Raw genomic sequence first — 20,000 nt, forward strand, 5'->3', positions numbered from 1 at the left:
TCCAGGTGAAAGCTATAGTTCCTTATTGATGTAACTTGTTAAATCTACTTCAATCAGTGTAGATGAAGGGGAGGAGACAGGTTAAAGAAGGGTTTTTAAACCTTGAGACAGTTGAGATATGGATTGTGTGTGTGCCATTCAGAGGGTGAATGGGCAAGACAAAAGATTGAAGTGCCTTTGAACAGGGTTTGGTAGTAGGTGCAAGACGCAACGGTTTGTGCCAAGAACTGCAACGCTGCTGGGTTTTTCATGCTCAACAGTTTCTTGTGTATATCAAGAATGGTCCACCACCCAAAGGACATCCAGCTAACTTGACACAACTGTGGGAAGCATTGGAGTCAACATGGGCCAGCATCCCTGTGGAACGCTTTCGACACCTCATAGAGTCTCAATATTAGGAAGGTGTTGTTAATGTTTTGTCCACTCAGTATACATGGTCAGCTTCTCCCACATAGAGACACAGTCAGTGCTGCTTAGCTGCTCAGAACCCCTAGGCCTGCTGCTAATGTTTGCAGGCAAATTAAGAATTAATTGAAAAGAGTTAGCGTTCAAAAACACTCTCAGAACCAATTATGGGCACTGTCTCAGATATGGTTCTCGGTAGGGGAAACAGGGGAACGCAGGCCCTGACGCACTTCTATTTATAGACCTGTGCGACGCTCAAAGTGTTCCCTGCAGAGAGGCCTCAGTGACGTATTATTGGGTGGGTATCAAATAAAGAGCCCCCTCCACATTACCTGTTACATAACACATCTCTGATCCTCCTCCACATAACCTGTTACATAACACAGCTCTGATTCTTGAAACAACAGCTCTGCACGGATCATGTGAGATTTCACACACACACCTTGTACACCCGCACACAACAAACACATATACACACACCCTGTACACACACCATTAGCTAGTTCCATTACTGTCACTTTAATTAAACAGACAGCAGAACCCACTGAGGGGTGGAGAGAAGCCGTATCCCCATACCTTCCTCTCCACATCCCCTTAACAGTAGCTCACTCCCCTGCAAAAAATAAAATAAACAGACTATTGCCTATATGCTTGTGTTCCTAGCTCCAACAGTGCAGTAATATCTAACAATTCACAACAGCATCTACAAAGTAAAAGAATAGGGGTTAAAAATATAGAAATATTAGGACGAGCAATGTCGGAGTCCGGAGTAAATACAGTGCCTTGCAAAAGTATTCGTCCCCCTTGGCGTTTTTCCTATTTTGTTGCATTACAACCTGTAATTTAAATGGATTTTGGGGGGGATTTCATGTAATGGACATACACAAAATAGTCCAAATTGGTGAAGTGAAATGAAAAAAATAACCCTAAATAAGATCTGGTGCAACCAATTACCTTCAGAATTCACATAATTAGTTAAATAAAGTCCACCTGTGTGCAATCTGAGTCCGGAGTAAACATATACAGTACCAGTCAAAAGTTTGGACACACCTACTTATTCAAGGGTTTTTCTTTATTTGTCCTATTTTCTACTTTGTAGAATAATAGTGAAGACATCAAAACTATGAAATAACACATATGGAATCATGTAGTAACCAAGAAAGTGTTAAACAAATCAAAATATATTTTATATTTTAGATTCTTCAAAGTAGCCACCCTTTGCCTTGATGACAGCTTTGCACACTCTTGGCATTCTCTCAAACAGCTTCATGAGGAATGCCTTTCCAACAGTTTTGAAGGAGTTCCCACATATGCTGAGCACTTGTTGGCTGCTTTTCCTTCACTCTGCGGTCCAACTCATCCCAAACCATCTCAATTGGGTTGAGGTCAGGTGATTGTGGAGGCCAGGTCATCTGATGCAGCACTCCATCACTCTCCTTCTTGGTCAAATAGCCCTTACACAGCCTAGAGGTGTGTTGGGTCATTGTCCTGTTGAAAAACAAATTATAGGGACACTAAGCACAAACCAGATGGGATGGCATATCGCTGCAAAAGGCTGTGGTAGCCATGCTGGTTAAGTGTGCCTTGAATTCTAAATAAATCACTGACAGTGTCACCAGCAAAGCACTCCCACACCATCACACCTCCTCCTCCATGCTTCATGGTGGGAACCGTTCACCTACTCTGCGTCTCACAAAGACATGGCGGTTGGATCCAAAAATCTCACATTTGGACTCATCAGACCAAAGGACAGATTTCCACTGGTCTAATGTCCATTGCTTGTGTTTCTTGGCCCAAGCAAGTCTCTTATTACAGTTTTTTTTGATTGCTTAAGCACGATTTTCAAAACAGGGCCCGTGTTTTCAAAACACTACACACAATTAGCACAACCACACACCCAATTAGCAAAACACTACAGATCCTTTGCAAAATTAAACACTCTTGTAAAAACTATACACTTCTTTTTAAAAACCACACTTTGTTACCATATGAAACACACACGTTTCACATTACTATACTCTGTTTGCACAAGTTACACTCTGCTGTGATAAACCAAAAACACTTTTAGCACATCTACTTCCCTATGATTAGAGTAGGCTACTATCAACAAAGTACAAATATAATGTAAATTCACCAAACACTACACAAGACCAATGTTGCAGACTGAAGAAACTCATTTATTTCTCAACACGCCCAAAATGTTGACATGGAGATTCATAATACTGTAACCAAACGTCACTTTACGTATTGTAAGTTCAAATTTTTTTTTGAAAAATAACTAGACATTGTCTCTTCGCCTAGCTGGATCTGGCCAGAGAATTTCATCAACATCGCAGGCTGTCATTAGCAAGACACCTTGGAAAGAAACGTCTTGAATGACGAATCCATCCTTGCATTGCTGCTACCCCCATCTGGCACAGGCCTCCTCCATGGCTTGGATGAGGGGTACCTCAGCCTGGAGACGGAGATCATATACCTTCCACCACCATGCCGAGAAAAACTCTTCTATAGGGTTGAGGAATGGAGAGTATGGTGGAAGATATGGGACGGGTGAAATGTGGATGTTGCTGAAACCAGTTCTGAACCAGAGCAGAGCGGTGGAAAGACACATTGTCCCAGACAACAATGTATTGCATATGATCGATTTGATTTGCTGCTGTTATGTTGTGCAATTGGTCCAAGAATGTAAGTATGAGTGCTGTGTTGTAAGGGCCCATATGGGCATGGCGGTGGAGGACCCCATTCTGTGTAATGGCTGCACAGAGTGTTATATTACCCCCACGTTGCCCTGGGACATTGACTATAGCCCTGTGGCCAATGATGTTTCTTCCCCTCCTTCGTGTTCTCGTCAGGTTGAACCCAGCCTCATCTACGTAAATGAACTCATGCTGGATCTCCTCTCCATCCATTCGTAAAACTCTCAGAAAAACAGTGTCAGGCAAAATTGTGTAGTTCAGTGTAGATCTAGTATACATATTACAGTACAGTAAAAGATTATGAGACAGTATGCAAGATCACACTGCTAAAGTGAATACATACCTCTGCATAATCATGCCGCGGTCGTTTCACCCTTTCGGAATTGCGCTCAAAAGGCACTCGATAAATTTGCTTCATTTGAATATGTTTTTTTTTTAGGATGCGTGCCAGTGTTGATGTTGAGACCTGATGGATATCGTTGAAAATGGCGTGGTTATTGACAATGTTAGCTTGGAGCTGCTTGAGTGTTATAGCATTGTTGGCCAAAACCATGTTTACTATCTCCCTCTCTTGCTGTTCTGTGAACATAGGAGGCCTTCCCCCTTGTCGTCCCTGACCCTCAATCCTATGTAGAAAAAAACCAGTATACAATAGTACAGTAATTTCACAGGAAAAGGTAACAGAAGTGCTGATAGTGCATAGAATATAGTACTGTAAGCAGTTACTGAAACCGTGCAGATGTTTTTGATATGATGATATTTTTACAATACCTATTTTCCAGTCGAAATGTTCTCATCACACTTGCCACTGTATATCGGCTTAGATTTGGCTGTACTCGCAGTCCAGCCTCCCTCAGCGTCAGGCCGTGGTTGACAATGTGGTCAACCAGTGTTGCGCGGATCTCATTTGTCAGATTCGGTCCTCTTTGAGCACCTTCTTGTCTTCCTCTTCCTTTTCCTCTTCCTCCCCTTCCTCCTCCTCCTCGTTCTCCTCCTCGTCCTCCTCGTCCTCCTCGTCCTCCTCGTTCTCCTCCTCGTTCTCCTCGTCCTCCTCCTCGTTCTCCTCATCCTCCTCGTCCTCCTCGTCCTCCTCGTTCTCCTCGTCCTCCTCCTCGTTCTCCTCGTCGTCCTCCTCCTCCTCCTCCTCCTCCTCCTCCTCCTCCTCGTCTTACTCTTTCTCTGACTCTTTCCATTGTGCTTGAAGACCGATGAACTCACCTGCTGCTTTTTATAGTGCTTATACACCTGATTGGTGTGTCTACAATTAAGCAAACGAGTGTTTGCACACCTGATGACTGTGTTGAACCAATTGGTTGGACGGTGTGGTAATTTGACAGTCAGTGCTTTGGTATTGCAAAGACGTGACTTCATGATAGATTTTTGTGTGTAATGTATGTTAAGTGTGTTTAGTGTTTTGCAAATCACTGTGTGTAGAGTTTTGCAACAAGTGTAAGGTTGACAATGTGCTTATAGTTGTGCAAATATGGGCTGATGTTTTGCTTCTTGAGTGTAAGGTTTTGCTAATAGTGTACTACTTTTAATTTTAGTGTGTAAGCAATCCAAAAAAACTGTAATCTCTATAAATCTGGAACCGTTTTGGTTCAAGGAAACACCAAACAGTTCCAGCTGGACTTTCACCAAATCAAAGAAATAGCTCAGCAGGAGAAGCTCTCCCTTGAGAAAGATACCCCCACCCCGAGCGGGTCAGCCCAGACTTCTTTATTAAATAACCCCACAGAGCAACCCCAAGCAGAAAGTCAACTTCCCAGCACAGAGTACTACTCCCTCATACATTCACCCAGCTGGAGGTAAGGCAGGTGGAGCTGGAACAGCAGGTGAACACACTCCAGTCAGCACAGACCCAGACAACAGTCCAGCACAACAACAACCCCTTAACTAGACCTGGAGAGCTGGAGGTGGAGAGAGATATGTCTGCACTCTGGACAGTGGTGAGACAACATCAACAGGAGAAAGAGCAGGAGCATGAGAAGAACAGAGCACTAGAGTAGAGGATCAGAGTGCTGGAGGAGAATGTGAGAACGATGACGGGTGACATAGAACAACCCATTAGAGAGCTGCTCACCCCCGCAGAGAAGCCAGCAGAACAGCCTACCTCAGATCCTGACCAAAGTCTCGACACCGCAGCAGAACAGTACACCCCAGACCCTGACCATAGCCTCGACATCACAGCCAGACAAACAAATGAAGAACCCCAAGCCCAGGGGATCCCACCCCCTCTGAGCAACCCCCCTGTCAGACACCCTGATAGCCCTCATGACGAACCCCCTCACACCCACTGAGGACATACACAAGCCACAGATTGTACTCCTTATGGACTCAAATGGGAAATACATTCAAGAAAATACACTTTTTCCAAAACACACAGTGTCTAAACTCTGGTGTCCAAACAACCAGCGCGTCCTAGACCTTCTGTTTGAGGACCAACTAGGATCACCCAGCCACATAATAATACACACAGGCACAAACGACCTGAGAACACAGCAGGAAAGGGTGGCCACAGCACTCAAGGGAGTGATAGAAAAAGCTTCTTCTACTTTCCCCAACGCACAAGTGGTTATCTCAACCCTGTTACCACGAAAAGACTTCCACCCTGCTACCATACAGAGGGTAAACGCAAGTATTTCCCGTGACTGTGCATCAAAACCAAATGTCTACCTGGCCCACCACTCCACCCTGGACATGAACAGCCTTTATGACCAGGTCCACCTATACAAGGCAGCAGTACCCACCTTCGCCCGGACCCTAAAGGATATCGCCCTCAACCGCAGACCCAACACCTCACACAGGAGCAACAGATCAACAGACACCCCGCTCAGACCAGCGAGACACTCTCCCAGACCTGCGGGACCCCCCCCCCCCAGGACCTACACATAGAGGACCCCCACAGAGAGGACCTACATCCAGGCCACAGCACCATCAGCCACATCTACACTCTCACCCCCACCAATTAACACCCCCCCAAGTCAACCATGCCCACACACCATTAGGCCCCCTCAGATCAGACCTATGCCCCTCCTACCCACCCCAAGCCCCCCACTCCCACAAAGAGGGCCTCAACATGAAAGTCACACATACACCCAGGCCATGAGCAGGCAAACAGGCCCAACACCCACTCTTACACAAGGCAATGGCATGTACCAGATGCTCAGCAGGCTCTGCTCACAATTACTGGCCTGAGGCCAAACCACACAACCAACAACATTAGACACTTTATGGAACACAAAGCCTACACTATTTCATCCTGGAATATCCAAGGCCTGAGGTCATCTGCCTTTGGCCTAAAGAGCAGGAAACTGGACTTCACCAAAGAAATCGGAAATACAGACATTGTCATCCTACAAGAAACATGGTATAGAGGAGACGGACCCACTGGTTGCCCTCTAGGTTACAGAGAGCTGGTAGTCCCATCCACCAAACTACCAGGTGTGAAACAGGGAAGGGACTCAGGGGGTATGCTAATTTGATATATAGCACACCTAACACACTCTATTAAAAATTCAAAAGGAAATTATCTCAACAAAGAAAAATGTCCTCCTGTGTGCTTCCTATATCCCCCCACTAGAATCCCCATATTTTAATGAAGACAGCTTCTCCATCCTGGAGGGAGAAATCAATAATTTCCAGACCCAGGGACATGTACTAGTCTGTGGCGACCTAAATGCCAGAAGCTGGACAATAACCTGACACCCTCAGCACACAGGGGGACAAACACCTACCTGGAGGTGACAGCATTCCCTCCCCCATATGCCCCCCTAGGCACAACTACGACAACATTACCAACAAAACTGGCTCACAACTCCTGCAGCTCTGTCGCACACTGGGTATGTACATAGTCAATGGTAGGCTTTGAGGGGACTCCTATGGTAGGTACTCCTATAGCTCATCTCTTGGCAGTAGTACTGTAGACTACTTTATCACTGACCTCAACCCAGAGTCTCTCAGAGCGTTCACAGTCAGCCCACTGACACCCCTATCAGACCACAGAAAAATCACAGTCTACTTGAACAGAGCAATACTCAATCATGAGGCATCAAAGCCAAAGGAACTGAATAATATTAAGAAATGCCATAGATGGAAGGAAAGTAGTGTTGAAACCTACCAAAAAAACTATTAGGCAACAACAAATTCAATCCATTCTAGACAACTTCCTGGACAAAACATTCCACTGTAATAGTGAAGGTGTAAACTTGGCAGTAGAAAACCTAAACAGTATATTTGACCTCTCAGCTTCCCTATTAAATCTAAAAATCTCTAACAGAAAACCGAAGAAAAGTAACAACAGTGATGAATGGTTTGATGAAGAACGCAAAAACCTAAGAAAGAAATTGAGAAACCTATCCAACCAAAAACATAGAGACCCAGAAAACCTGAGCCTATGCCTTCACTATGGTGAATTGCTAAAACAATACAGAAATACACTATGGAAAAAGAAGGAACAGCATGTCAGAAATCAGCTCAATGTAATTGAAGAATCCATAGACTCTAACCACTTCTGGGAAAATTGGAAAACACTAAACAAACAACAACACGAAGAGCTATCTATCCAAAATGGAGATGTATGGGTAAACCACTTCTCCAATCTTTTTGGCCCTATAACAGAGAACAAACAGCCAAAAAATATACATGATCAAATGCAAATCTTAGAATCAACTATTAAAGACTACCAGAACCCACTGGATTCTCCAATTGCATTGAATGAACTACAGGACAAAATACAAACCCTCCAACCCAAAAAGGCCTGTGGTGTTGATGGTATCCTCAATTAAATGATGAAATATACAGACCACAAATTCCAATTGACAATACTTAAACTCTTTAACATCATCCTTAGCTCTGGCATCTTCCCCAATATTTGGAACCAAGGACTGATCACCCCAATCCACAAAAGTGGAGACAAATTTGACCCCAATAAGTACTGTGGGATATGCGTCAACAGCAACCTTGGGAAAATCCTCTGCATTTTCATTAACAGCAGACTAGTTAATTTCCTCAGTGAAAACAATGTACTGAGCAAATGTCAAATTGGCTTTTTACCAAATTACCGTACGACAGACCACGTATTCACCCTGCACACCCTAATTGACAAACAAATAAACCAAAACAAAGGCAAAGTCTTCTCTTGCTTTGTTGATTTCAAAAAAGCTTTTGATTCAATTTGGCATGAGGGTCTGCTATACAAATTGATGGAAAGTGGGGTTGAGGAAAAAACATACGACGTTATACAATCCATGTACACAAACAACAAGTGTGCGGTTAAAATTGGCAAAAAACACACAAATTTCTTTCCACAGGGCCGTGGGGTGAGACAGGGATGCAGTGTAAGCCCCACCCTCTTCAACATATTTATCAACGAATTGGCGAGGGCACTAGAACAGTCAGCAGTACCCGGCCTCACCCTACTAGAATCTGAAGTCAAATGTCTACTGTTTGCTGATGATCTGGTGCTTCTGTCACCAACCAAGGAGGGCCTACAGCAGCACCTAGATCTTCTGCACATATTCTTTCAGACATGGGCCCTGACAGTAAATCTCAGTAAGACAAGAATAATGTTGTTCCAAAAAAGGTCCAGTTGCCAGGACTACAAATACAAATTCCATCTAGACATCGTTGCCCTAGAGCACACAAAAAACGATACATACCTCGGCCTAAACATCAGCGCCACAGGTAACTTCCACAAAGCTGTGAACAATCTGAGAGACAAGGCAAGAAGGGCCATCAAAACGAACATAAAATTTGACATACCAATTAGGATCTGGCTAAAAATACTTGAATCAGTTATAGAACCCACTGCCCTTTATGGTTGTGAGGTCTGGGGTCCGCTCACCAACCAAGAATTCACAAAATGGGACAAACACCAAATTGAGACTCTGCATGCAGAATTCTGCAAAAACATCCTCCGTGTACAACGTAAAACACCAAATAATGCATGCAGAACAGAATTAGGCCGATACCCGCTAATTATCAAAATCCAGAAAAGAGCCGTTAAATTCTATAACCACTTAAAAGGAAGCGATTCCCAAACCTTCCATAACAAAGCCATCACCTACAGAGAGATGAACTTGGAGAAGAGTCCCCTAAGTAAACTGGTCCTGGGGCTCTGTTCACAAACACAAACAGACCCCACAGAGCCCCAGGACAACAACAACAACAACACAATTAGACCCAACCAAATCATGAGAAAACAAAAAGAGAATTACTTGACACATTGGAAAGAACAAACAAAAAAACAGCGCAAACTAGAATGCTATTTGGCCCTAAACAGAGAGTACACAGTGGCAGAATACCTGACCACTGTGACTGACCCAAACTTAAGGAAAGCTTTGACTATGTACAGACTCTATCTACTGGGTGAAAAACCTCAGTGTGCCATCACAGCTGCAAGATTTGTGACCTGTTGCCACAAGAAAAGGGCAACCAGTGAAGAACAAAAACAATTGTAAATACAACCCACATTTATGTTTATTTATTTTCCCATTTGTACTTTAACTATTTGCACATTGTTACAACACTGTATATAGTGGGGAGAACAAGTATTTGATACACTGCCGATTTTGCAGGTTCTCCTACTTACAAAGCATGTAGAGGTCTGTAATATTTATCATAGGTACACTTCAACTTTGAGAGACGGAATCTAAAACAAAAATCCAGAAAATCACATTGTATGATTTTTAAGTAATTATTTTGCATTTTATTGCATGACATAAGTATTTGATCACCTACCAACCAGTAAGAATTCCGGCTCTCACAGACCTGTTAGATTTTCTTTAAGAAGCCCTCCTGTTTTCCACTCATCACCTGTATTAACTGCACCTGTTTGAACTCGTTACCTGTATAAAAGACACCTGTCCAAACACTCAATCAAACAGACTCCAACCTCTCCACACTGGCCAAGACCAGAGAGCTGTGTAAGGACATCAGGGATACAATTGTAGACCTGCACAACGCTGGGATGGGCTACAGGACAATAGGCAAGCAGCTTGGTGAGAAGACAACATCTGTTGGCCCAATTATTAGAAAATAGAAGAAGTTCAAGATGATGGTCAATCAACCTCGGTCTGGGGCTCCATGCAAGATCTCACCTCTTGGGGCATCAATGATCATGAGGAAGGTGAAGGATCAGCCCAGAACTACACGGCAGGACCTGGTCAATGACGTGAAGAGAGCTGGGACCACAGTCTCAATGAAAACCATTACTAACGCACTACACCGTCATGGATTAAAATCCTGCAGCACACAAGCAAGGTCCCCCTGCTCAAGCCAGCGCATGTCCAGGCCCGTCTGAAGTTTGCCAATGACCATCTGGATGATCCAGAGGAGGAATGGGAGAAGGTCATGTGGTCTGATGAGACAAAAATAGAGATTTTTGGTCTAAATTCCACCCGCCGTGTTTGGAGGAAGAAGAAGGATGAGTACAACCCCAAGAACACCATCCCAACCGTGAAGCATGGAGGTGGAAACATCATTCTTTGGAGATGCTTTTCTGCAAAGGGGACAGGACGACTGCACCGTATTGAGGGGAGGATGGATGGGGCCATGTATCGCAAGATCTTGGCCAACAACCTCCTTCCCTCAGTAAGAGCATTGAAGATGGGTCTTGGCTGGGTCTTCCAGCATGACAACAACCTGAAACACACAGCCAGGGCAACTAAGGAGTGGCTCCGTAAGAAGCATCTCAAGGTCCTGGAGTGGCCTAGCCAGTCTCCAGACCTGAACCCAATAGAACATCTTTGGAGGGAGCTGATAGTCCGTATTGCCCAGCGACAGCCCCGAAACCTGAAGGATCTGGAGAAGGTCTGTATGGAGGAGTGGGCCAAAATCCCTGCTGCAGTGTGTGCAAACCTGGTCAAGACCTACAGGAAACGTATGATCTCTGTAATTGCAAACAAAGGTTTCTGTACCAAATATTAAGTTCTGTTTTTCTGACGTATCAAATACTTATGTCATGCAATAAAATGCAAATTAATTACTTAAAAATCATACAATGTGATTTTCTGGATTTTTGTTTTAGATTCCGTCTCTCACAGTTGAAGTGTACCTATGATCAAAATTACAGACCTCTACATGCTTTGTAAGTAGGAAAACCTGCAAAATCGGCAGTGTATCAAATACTTGTTCTCCCCACTGTATATATACATAATATGACATTTGAAATGTCTTTATTCTTTTGGAACTTCTGAGTGTAATGTTTACTGTTAATATTTATTGTTTATTTCACTTTTGTTTACTATCTACATCACTTGCTTTGGCAAAATTAACATACCATGTCAATAAAGCCCTTAAATTGAATTGAGAGAGAGAGAGAGAGAGAGAGAGAGAGAGAGAGAGAGAGAGAGAGAGAGAGAGAGAGTACACAGCTAGCACATTTGGTTCCTTGGAAGTTGTTTGAAAGGACTTTTTTTTTTCTCCCATTAGTTCTGGGAACGAAGCCATAAGTTTCCTGACCGGTAAACCTGAATGTTTTTTTAAAACGTTCTGAGAACGGAATAAAACATGTTACCTGTTCTGGGAACGTTTTGAGAACATTTTAATGAGAAAAATAGAAGAAACCCGCACACTGCTCTTGCTAGTATCACTGCTCCAGAGTCTACATACGGGTGCAGGTTGTTAACACTAATAAAAGCTCTGATGGCCTTGAGGCCGATATGTAAAGCTTAATAAAGAGCAGTGATACTATCAAGAGCAGTGATACTATCAAGAGCAGTGATACAATCAAGAGCAGTGATACTATCGAGAGCAGTGATACTATCAAGAGCAGTGATACTATCAAGAGCAGTGATACTATCAAGAGCAGTGATACTATCAAGAGCAGTGATACTATCAAGAGCAGTGATACTATCGAGAGCAGTGATACTATCAAGAGCAGTGATAGATAAGATAGCTCATATGTGTGAGTGCCTTTTTGAATTTTTAAAACATTTTAATAACACTGCTAGCTTAGATTAACAGCTTTGAACTTCAAGCACAGACAGGACATGAGGAAATTAATTTGCTTAGGAATTAATCATGCAAATACATGTATTTTTAATTGTGGCACGGCGTCAGTGAGATTAAAACCTATAATATTCTCCTCTCTATCCAAGGAATTTGTCACACTCTGGCTCTGGGACTTTGTATGTTGAGCCAGGGTGTGTTCGTTTTGTTGTGTTCTAGGGTGTTGTATTTGGTTGTTCATATGACTCCCAATCGGAGGTAACGAGTGTCAGCTGTCGGCTCGTTATCTCTGATTGGGAGCCATATTTAAACTGTCTGTGTTCACTTTGTGGTTGTGGGTTTTTGTTCCTGTACAGTAATTGTCACTGTGGACTTCACGTATCGTCATTCGTTTATTTGTTTTCGTGGTAACTTTATTAAATAAAGTCATGTTCGTTTCACACGCTGGGCCTTGGTCTACTCTCTCCTACGACGATCGTGACAGAAAAACCCACCATACCAGGACCAAGCAGCGTGTCCAGGAGCCAAGGGTATGGACATGGGAGGTGATTTTGGAAGATAAAGGGTCCTGGACTTGGGAGGAAATCCTGGCCGGGATGGATCGCCGGCCATGGAGTGAGGCAGTGGAGAGGCGACGGAGAGAGGAGCAACGGCGTCAGCAGGGTCAACGTCGGACAGGCGAGAGGCAACCCCAAGAAATTTTTAGGGGGGGGCACAGGGCATGGACGACGGGGCTGACGGAGGCAGAGAAGGGGCGAATTCAAAAGGCCACCAGGTTACGGGGGCCACTGGTCAAAGTAGGGAAAGGAGGTTTAGAGGCACGGCGAGAGGTACTGGGGTGTGTTACCAGTCCGGTCCGGCCCGTTCCAGTTCCCGGAGTAGAGCCAGTGGTGTGTGTCCCCAGTACGGTCCGGCCTGTTACGGCCCCTCGCACCAAATGGACGGTGCGCGTCGCCAGCCCAGCCCGGCCTGTCCCTGCTCCACGCACCAAGCCTACGGGGTGCGTCGCCAGCCCAGCCCAGCCTGTTCCTGCCACCCGCACCAAACCTACGGTGCGCGTCGCCAGCCCGGTCCGGCCTGTTCCTGCCACCCGCACCAAGTCTACGGTGCGCGTCGCCAGCCCGGTCCGGCCTGTTCCTGCCACCCGCACCAAGTCTACGGTGTGCGTCGACAGCCCTGCCCAGCCTGTCCCTGCTCCACGCACCAAACCTACGGTGTGCGTCGCCAGCCCGGTCCAGCCTGTTCCTGCCACCCGCACCAAACCTACGGTGCGCGTCGCCAGCCCGGTCCAGCCTGTTCCTGCCACCCGCACCAAACCTACGGTGACCTGGTCAATGACGTGAAGAGAGCTGGGACCACAGTCTCAATGAAAACCATTACTAACGCACTACACCGTCATGGATTAAAATCCTGCAGCACACAAGCAAGGTCCCCCTGCTCAAGCCAGCGCATGTCCAGGCCCGTCTGAAGTTTGCCAATGACCATCTGGATGATCCAGAGGAGGAATGGGAGAAGGTCATGTGGTCTGATGAGACAAAAATAGAGATTTTTGGTCTAAATTCCACCCGCCGTGTTTGGAGGAAGAAGAAGGATGAGTACAACCCCAAGAACACCATCCCAACCGTGAAGCATGGAGGTGGAAACATCATTCTTTGGAGATGCTTTTCTGCAAAGGGGACAGGACGACTGCACCGTATTGAGGGGAGGATGGATGGGGCCATGTATCGCAAGATGGATGGGTGGGTCCAGCCTGTTCCTGCCACCCGCACCAAACCTACGGTGCGCGTCGCCAGCCCGGTCCGGCCTGTTCCTGCCACCCGCACCAAGTCTACGGTGCGCGTTGCCAGCCCGGTCCGGCCTGTTCCTGCCACCCGCACCAAGTCTACGGTGAGCGTCGCCAGCCCGGTCCGGCCTGTTCCTGCCACCCGCACCAAGTCTACGGTGAGCGTCGCCAGCCCGATCCGGCCTGTTCCTGCCACTCGCACCAAGTCTACGGTGCGAGAAGTCAGCCTGGTAAGGCCCATTCCTCATCCACGCACAAAGCCAGGGGGGCGAGTCGTCAGCCTGGTAAGGCCCGTTCCTCCTCCACGCACCAAGCCTACGGGGTGCGTCGTCAGCCCTGTCCGGCTCGTCCCTGCTACTCGCACCAAGCCAAGGGTGCGAGCCGTCAGCCTGATCCAGCCCACTCCTGCTACTCGCACCAAGCCAGGGATGCGAGTCGTCAGCCGGGGGAGGCCCGTTCCGGCTCCACGCATCAAGCCTAGGGTGCGTTTCGTCGGCCCTGTCCGGCCCGTTCCTGCTCCCCGCGCCAAGGCAGTGGTGCGCGTCGTCAGCCTGGTAAGGCCCGTTCGTCCTCCACGCACCAAGCCAGGGGCGCGTGTCGTCAGTCCGGCTCCGGCCAGCGGGGCTAGACAGGACCAGGGGTACTTTGGGGGGTTGCAGAGGAGGTGGGGCTCAAGGCCGGAGCCAGAGCCACCGCCGAGGAGGTATGCCCGCCCAGCCCTCCCTTGTTTAGCCCGTATTGAGGCGCGGTCGCAGTCCGCGCCTTTAGGGGGGGGTACTGTCACACTCTGGCTCTGGGACTTTGTATGTTGAGCCAGGGTGTGTTCGTTTTGTTGTGTTCTAGGGTGTTGTATTTGGTTGTTCATATGACTCCCAATCGGAGGTAACGAGTGTCAGCTGTCGGCTCGTTATCTCTGATTGGGAGCCATATTTAAACTGTCTGTGTTCACTTTGTGGTTGTGGGTTTTTGTTCCTGTACAGTAATTGTCACTGTGGACTTCACGTATCGTCATTCGTTTATTTGTTTTCGTGGTAACTTTATTAAATAAAGTCATGTTCGTTTCACACGCTGCGCCTTGGTCTACTCTCTCCTACGACGATCGTGACAGAATTAGTCCACTTCCACAAAGCTGTGAACGATCTGAGAGACAAGGCAAGAAGGGACATCTATGCCATCAAAAGGAACATAAAATTCGACATACCAATTAGGATCTGGCTAAAAATACTTGAATCAGTTATAGAACCCATTGCCCTTTATGGTTGTGAGGTCTGGGGTCCGCTCAACAACCAAGAATTCACAAAATGGGATAAACACCAAATTGAGACTGCATGCAGAATTCTGCAAAAATATCCTCAGTGTACAATGAAAAACACAAAATAATGCATGCAGAACAGAATTAGGCCGATACCCGCTAATTATCAAAATCCAGAAAAGAGCCATTAAAATCTACAACCACCTAAAAGGAAGAGATTCCCAAACCTTCCATATTCAAAGAGAGATGAACCTGGAGAAGAGTCCCCTAAACAAGATGGTCCATGGACTCTGTTCACAAACACAAACAGACCCCACAGAACCCCAGGACAACAACACAATTAGACCCAACCAAATCATGAGAAAACAAAAAGAGAATTACTTGACACATTGGAAAGAATTAACAAAAAAACAGAGCAAACTGCTATTTGGCCCTAAACAGAGATTACACAGTGGCAGACCACTGTGACTGACCCAAACTTAAGGAAAGCTTTGACTATGTACAGACTCAGTGAGCATAGCCTTGCTATTGATAAAGGCCACCGTAGGCAGACCTGGCTCTCAAGAGAAGACAGGCTATGTGCACACTGCCCACAAAATGAGGTGGAAACTGAGCTGCACTTCCTAACCTCCTGCCAAATATATGACCATATTAGAGACACATATTTCCCTCAGATTACAGCGATCCACAAAAAAATCGAAAACAAACCCAAGTTTGATAAACTCCCTTATCTACTGGGTGAAAAACCACAGTGTGCCATCACAGCTGCAATATTTGTGACCTGTTGCCACAAGAAAAGGGCAACCAGTGAAGAACAAACACCATTGTAAATACAACCCATATTTATGTTTATTTATTTTCCCATTTGATCTTTAACTATTTGCACATTGTTACAACACTGTATATATACACATCATATATACATTATACAGGGGAATAGTACTGAGGGTAATGAGGGTAATGAAATGACACAGGAGGGAGATGAGGAGAGATGAGGAATGGGCCACAGCAAGAACTGTGTGAGACAGAGTTGGTGAATATGTGACTGTCTGTGTATGAGAGAGAGAGGACTTTTGGGTGGTGAGAGCTTGCATACTGCTACTGGCCCGGACACCGAACCCAAATCTACAGCATGTACACCCATATACAAACACAGACAGTTTATCTCTCATTCTCTCTGTCTCTTACTCTATCTCTCATACACACATCTTCACCAACTCTGTCTCAGACAGTCTACATGTTTTTTGCTGTGCCCCATCCCTCCTCATCTCTCCTCATCTGTCATTTCATATTTATTTTTTTAACCTTTATTTAACTAGGCAAGTCAGTTAAGAACAAATTCTTATTTACAATGACGGCCTACACCGGCCAAACCCGGACGACGCTGGGCCAAATGTGCGCCGCCCTATGGGACTCCCAATCACGGCCGGTTGTGATACAGCCTGGAACCGAACCAGGGGGGTCTGTAGTGACGCCTTCAAGCACTGAGATGCAGCGCCTTAGACCGCTGCGCCACTCGGGAGCCCTATGGGAAGGAGGGAGGAGAAGAGAGCCACTCATTAACCTCATTACCCTCAGTACTGTTCCCCTGTATAGGACTTAGAGACTGAGGGGCTGGGTAGAGTTGTGCCAACCTAGCAGCCATCCACATCCATTATAAATGAACTGTCCTCAGCGATCATGCCCTGCGGCAGCACACAGGAATAAACTCTCTCACTGCTTAATGTGCACTGACACCTTGATACTCACTGCCCCCTGTTGGTATGTACTGACACCTTGATACTCACTGCCCCCTGTTGGTATGTACTGACACCTTGATACTCACTGCCCCCTATTGGTATGTACTGGTATCTTGTTACTCTTCGGCAGTCTCAGAGCCATGCTCCAGTGTGTGTTTGTGTGTTAGGTGTGTGTGTGTGTGTGTGTGTGTGTGTGTGTGTGTGTGTGTGTGTGTATGTGTGACACAAGCCTCTTCAATAGGAGGACCATGTAATTACATTCACAGAGAAAAGGTTGGCATTAACAAGCGAGAGCCACTGATTACCAGACAGAAATTAACCTGCACACACACACATCCTATCAATCTCATCCCTCCTTCCATCCTCCTTCTCCTCCCTCCTTCTCATCCTCCTTCTCCTCCCTCCTTCCCATCCTTCTCCTCCCTCCTTCACCTCCCTCCTTCCCATCCTCCTTCTCCTCCCTCCTTCTCCTCCCTCCTTCCCATCCTCCTTCTCCTCCCTCCTTCTCCTCCCTCCTTCCCATCCTCCTTCTCCTCCCTCCTTCCCATCCTCCTTCTCCTCCCTCCTTCACCTCCCTCCCTCCTTCCCATCCTCCTTCTCCTCCCTCCTTCACCTCCCTCCCTCCTTCCCATCCTCCTTCTCCTCCCTCCTTCTCCTCCCTCCTTCTCATCCTCCTTCTCCTCCCTCCTTCCCATCCTCCTTCTCCTCCCTCCTTCCCATCCTCCTTCTCCTCCCTCCTCCTCCACCCTCCTTCCCATCCTCCTTCCCATCCTTCTCCTCCCTCCTTCTCCTCCCTCCTTCTCATCCTCCTTCTCCTCCCTCCTTCCCATCCTCCTTCTCCTCCCACTCATCCCCCTCTAACTATTTGTCCCTCTCTCCTTCTTCCCTTCCTCCTCATCCCTCTCTCCCTCGAGACAGCGCGGGTCTGACATTTCCACTCAACAGCAGTGGGTTCTACTGCCTGACATTTTGCTGTCCAAAGCGAGACCCCTCGTCTCCTCTCTCCCATCTACTCAAGCCATTCATTCCTCTCCTCCCCCCTCTCCCCATTCGCTCTTTCCACTCAGACTCATTAAAGCCATTTAAGACACTGGGTTTAGTAACCTTTTCCATCTCTTCATCCCTTCTCTCTCTCCTCCACCACAGACAGTAATGACCTGCATCTCATCTCCTCTCCTCTCCTCTCCTCTCCTCTCCTCTCCTCTCCTCTCCTCTCCTCTCCTCTCCTCTCCTCTCCTCTCCTCTCCTCTCCTCTCCTCTCCTCTCCTCTCCTCTCCTCTCCTCTCCTCTCCTCTCCTCTCCTCTCCTCTCCTCTCTTTTCCTCACTCCCATCACCGGAAAAGACTATGTGCTTGATTCCCAAGCGGAGTAATACAGTAATACAGTTGTATTGTGTTGTATCGTTGTCCTGTCTAAGGACTGCATGGGGCGTTGTGGCTTTGTGTGAGCTGCAACACCTTGAATCAGTCTCCATGGATGAGCAGCAATGCCTCTTCTCCTAGTGTGTAATCAGGATTGGGACAGGATTGTCTGCATTGAGCTATGTGCCCATGTCTTCTGATGAGCCAATCAGCTGTCTGACAGGGCTACCCACACCCTCTGCCTCCCACTAGAATAACTGTGATATAATTCGGATACAATAACAGAAAAGGTAAAGTCCAGAAAACAGCAAAAAACCAAGCAGCCCTGTAGGTTGTAGTTGCTGAGTGAATAGTTGCTGAGTGAATCAGGCCTTCATGGTCGAATTGCTGCAAAGAAACCACTACTAAAGGACACCAATAATAAGAAGAGACTTGCTTGGGCCAAGAAACACGAGCAATGGACATTAGACATCTGTCCTTTGGAATGATGAGTCCAAATTTGAGATTTTGGGTTCCAACCGCCGTGTCTTTGTAAGACGCAGAGTAGGTGAATGGATGATCTCCGCATGTGTGGTTCCCCACCATGAAGCACGGAGGAGGAGGTGTGATGGTGTTGGGGTGCTTTGCTGGTGACATTCTCTGTGATTTATTTAGAATTCAAGGCACACTTAACCAGCATGGCTATCACAGCATTCTGCAGCGATACGCCATCCCATCTGGTTTGGGCTTATTGGGACTATCATTTGTTTTTCAACAGGACAATGACCCAACACACCTCCAGGCTATGTAAGGGCTATTTTACCAAGAAGGAGAGTGATGGAGTGCTGCATCAGATGACCTGGCCTCCACAATCCCCCGACCTCAACCCAATTGAGATGGTTTGGGATGAGTCGTACGGCAGAGTGAAGGAAAAGCAGCCAACAAGTGCTCAGCATATGTGGGAACTACTTCAAGACTGTTGGAAAAGCATTCCAGGTGAAGCTGGTTGAGTGAATGCCAAGAGTGTGCAAAGCTGTCGACAATGCAAAGGGTGGCTATTTGAAGAATCTCAAATATAGAATATATTTTTATTTGTTTAACACAATTTTTTTGTTACTACATGATTCCATATGTGTTATTTCATATTTTTTATGTCTTCACTATCATTCTACAATGTAGAAAATAGTAAAAATAAAGAAAAACCCTTGAATGAGTAGGTGTGTCCAAACATTTGACTGGTACTGTACTTTTGGTGATGTAGTGTACATGGATAATAGTCCATAGTTATTTCTTCCAGAGTTTTGGGCCTCAATTAAATCAGAGCCGCTTTAGCCAAAATCCACATAGGGCGAGTTCGTTTTGCATGGTCCTGGTGCCTCGGCTGGTTGGAGATTTGTCTTTAGGATCAATATTTTGTTAAAAAAATATATTTTCACAAAAGTAATTTATTGGGCCTTTACTATTCCGGTTTTAAGTGGACCGATACAGTCATCCGCGGGTAAAACGTTTGGTTCACAAAAGTATTGCACTGGGCCTTTGATAGGCGAGTATTTGCAGACCAATACAGCCGTCTTGAACTGAGGGAATATACAGTGAAGGAAAAAAGTATTTGATCCCCTGCTGATTTTGTATGTTTGCCCACTGACAAAGACATGATCAGTCTATAGTTTTAATGGTAGGTTTATTTGAACAGTGAGAGACAGAATAACAACAAAAAAATCCAGAAAAACGCATGTCAAAAATGTTATAAATTGATTTGCATTTTAATGAGGGAAATAAGTATTTGACCCCTCTGCAAAACATGACTTAGTACTTGGTGGCAAAACCGTTGTT

Source organism: Coregonus clupeaformis, chromosome 36 (assembly GCF_020615455.1).
Source record: "Coregonus clupeaformis isolate EN_2021a chromosome 36, ASM2061545v1, whole genome shotgun sequence".
Classification (NCBI taxonomy): Eukaryota; Metazoa; Chordata; class Actinopteri; order Salmoniformes; family Salmonidae; genus Coregonus; species Coregonus clupeaformis.